Source organism: Rhagoletis zephyria, unplaced genomic scaffold, assembly GCF_001687245.7.
Source record: "Rhagoletis zephyria isolate East Lansing unplaced genomic scaffold, Rhagoletis_zephyria_1.1 Rzeph_scaffold_19289, whole genome shotgun sequence".
Lineage (NCBI taxonomy): Eukaryota > Metazoa > Arthropoda > Insecta > Diptera > Tephritidae > Rhagoletis > Rhagoletis zephyria.
Genome location: NW_016176349.1, coordinates 1 through 3,634, shown reverse-complemented (window position 1 = coordinate 3,634; position 3,634 = coordinate 1). Strand labels below are relative to the sequence as shown.

Genomic DNA, 3,634 nt, shown 5'->3' with positions numbered 1-3,634 from the left:
CTTAGGCGACTATGAATAGCTTTAGTTGTGACTTAGAATAGTTTCGACTTAGTTGAGTACTAAATATGACTATGAATATGCGCCATAGATTTTTCAAAGTTATTGGCGCATATTCATAGTCATATTTAGTACTCAACTAAGTCGAAATTATTCTAAGTCACAACTAATGCTATTCATAGTCGCCTTAGTTTCGACTAAAAGATCGAGAAAATTATCGAAATCGGGTCGACTTCAAACTTTCGAATTTTAAAACATGCCTGATAGTTGTACCCATGGCACAATAAACAGGTATCAGCATCGTAGCAAATACAACAACTGCATGTATTTTGTTGTTGCTTGGGGTCCATAAAGTGTCAAAAGACAAATGTCAAATTTGCTGAGTTTGACAATTCAAAAGAAAAGCAAAATTGTCGGCAAGTCAATAAACGTGAGTATTGAAAATTATTATGTGAAATTTATAAACTTTTCAAAGAGCATTACAACGCCCTACGTTGTGATATATATGCAGAATATATGTAATATCATAACTAACAGATAAGCTTTTAATTATTTATAGTTATGGGCATGGTACAAGTCGTTGCGTTGTGGAGCAGAAGCAGCAGATGTGGCCAATGCTGTGGATGGCGGCCGGCCATGGTGATCCTTTTCGGACTCACCCAGTCAACTGGAAACTACGTATGTACGTCGTGTAGCTTCTTGGGAAGAATACCATTATGTGAGCTACACGNTGTGGATGGCGGCCGGCCATGGTGATCCTTTTCGGACTCACCCAGTCAACCTTNAACAGATAAGCTTTTAATTATTTATAGTTATGGGCATGGTACAAGTCGTTGCGTTGTAGAGCAGAAGCAGCAGATGTGGCCAATGCTGTGGATGGCGGCCGGCCATGGTGATCCTTTTCGGACTCACCCAGAAACTACGTATGTACGTCGTGTAGCTTCTTGGGAAGAATACAATTATGTGAGCTACACGATTTACTTCGCATTTTCATGCGCTTGCTACTGCTGAATTGTTTCGCGGATACCATGGTACAATGCAAAGATGCAATAATTTGTCTACGCTGCGATTCTCAAGGAAGAAAGTACAATACAAAACAACAACAACCAAAAAAGAAAGTACAATACATTATTTTAACGCAATTGCAAATATGGCCGGGTTTGTAGCAGTCCACACTGGTAGGGGCCTTTAAATAATTAATTAAAAGAATGATACATATGCATATAATTATTTGTATGTACTTCCCTTCTTTATTTAGGTGCTGGAAATTGCATAGATGAAACCAAATACCAGCGCGTTATCAAAGAAGCCTGTGTACGAGCCACAGACATACTTAAAAATGGTGGTTCCGCAATGGACGCAGTTGAGGCGGCGATAATGCGTCTGAAAATTGTGGCAATACTAATGCCGGGTTTGGGTCCAACCTCTGTTGGGATGGGCGAGTGCAATGTGATGCATCCATAATGATTGGTTCGAGTTTACATTTTGGAGCCTGCACAAACGTGAGTACAGTACGAAATCCGATACGACTAGCTCGTTTGATATGCGATGGGCACTCAACTATGCTATCAATGGAGCGCATACCGCCAATGGTAATGGCTGGTAGTGGCGCGGAAAGCTATGCTGAAGAACTAGGTTGCAAGATGATCGACGCCAGCGCCATGATTTCTTCCAAGGCGAAATTCTCATATAACCACTATAAATCTAAAATAGCGGCAGTATCACCCGCAGCAGAAGGAACCACTAGCACAAATAATGGAATGTCGACGTTACCAGTTGTCTCAGCTCAAGTTAGTGCTCTTGATACTGTTGGAGCAGTGTGTGTTGATAGTAACGGGAATACAGCTGCTGGTTGCAGCTCTGGTGGACTATTATTGAAGGTGCCAGGACGCGTGGGTCAGGCAGCCACCTATGGTGCACAAACTTTTATGTTGGGACAGTATTTTCATAGCATGTTCGTTGTTGGTCGAAAATCAGGTATTGCGTATACGTAAAAAAGGAAATAACAACTTTAAAATCCACAGCTTATCTGAACGCTGTGAAATTTTGTAAATTTGTTTGTTAAATGGCCAAAATTGATCTCTTTGTGAAGTTTTTTGTGGCCCTAAAAAGGGCCTTGCAAGCATTCAATAAAATTTTATCTCTGCGAACTTTTTTGGCCCTAAAAAGGGCCTTTAAAGCGTACATTNATCAGGTATTGCGTATACGTAAAAAAGGAAATAACAACTTTAAAATCCACAGCTTATCTGAACGCTGTGAAATTTTGTAAATTTGTTTGTTAAATGGCCAAAATTGATCTCTTTGTGAAGTTTTTTGTGGCCCTAAAAAGGGCCTTGCAAGCATTCACTAAAATTTTATCTCTGCGAACTTTTTTGGCCCTAAAAAGGGCCTTTAAAGCGTACATGCATTTATTGCAAATCTGATCTCTTTGTTTAGTTTTTGCGGCTCTGAAAAGGGCCTTTGAAATGTTGAAAGTATTTACTGAAATTAAATGAATTTATATTGTTTATGAAACTGTACGCGGTTTAAAAGTGTCACTCACCAAAAGTACATATCTGTGGTTTAATTATCGTTGTATTGGGCTGTGCTGAAATAAAATTATAATTTATATTTATTTAAGAAGCTTTAAGTATTTTCTTTACCAGATCAGAGAGTTATTTTATTCAACTTTTTGTAGCGCAACATCCTGTGCTTAGCTTTCTGCACCTGCAGGCGTTTGTTCAAATGTCTTACGCGGAAAAATATGCGGCACTTAAAAAAAAATCTTTTCACATTTTCCGGAAGATCCACATGTGTGCTTTGGTCGAGTAAGTGCANTCTGTGGTTTAATTATCGTTGTATTGGGCTGTGCTGAAATAAAATTATAATTTATATTTATTTAAGAAGCTTTAAGTATTTTCTTTACCAGATCAGAGAGTTATTTTATTCAACTTTTTGTAGCGCAACATCCTGTGCTTAGCTTTCTGCACCTGCAGGCGTTTGTTCAAATGTCTTACGCGGAAAAATATGCGGCACTTAAAAAAAATCTTTTCACATTTTCCGGAAGATCCACATGTGTACTTTGGTCGAGTAAGTGCTGTTTTATATTTCTGCAACGCGCGATTTCGGTTGAATTTACTGTGTGAAAAACTGCCTCCAGACACTTCACACCATTTAGGAAATTAGTAGAGGGTTTTTCCAAAAATCCCTTTGAAACCTGATCCACCCAAGTAAAAGATGCGATATTTGAATCCTCATGCTCGTGGAGATGCTGTTTTCGGATTATGTAACCCGCCAAGTACTCCAACGCATCTTCCTGAAGAATTCCAGCATCGTTGTCTATATTTACGCCGCTTAATGCGTCCACAACTTCGGGATCTTCAACTCCGGTCTCATTGGGTGCGCCATCAGCTTCAGTGTCACAAAAAGCCTGCGGATTCGACGAGTTCAGCCATTCGGTCGAATCTTGCTCCACATTGCCAGTGTTCTGCAAGTTTTCAGTGTTTCTTGCTGTATGAAAATTTAAACATTGATTATTAAATTCTCATGTTAAAAAAATTTAGAATAATTACACAAGATATTTTTACGAAGCCTATACCGGAACTCTTTTGGGGTTGGATGGTCGTTAGGGCCTTCTTTGCTGCGAATACTACCAAAA

General features: G+C 39.2%; 1 pseudogene; it reads left to right on the top strand.

Moving 5' to 3' along the window:
* The first annotated feature begins 805 nt into the window (after positions 1–805).
* Positions 806–2,574, top strand: LOC108380451 (threonine aspartase 1-like; annotated as a pseudogene).
* The last annotated feature ends 1,060 nt before the right edge of the window (positions 2,575–3,634 follow it).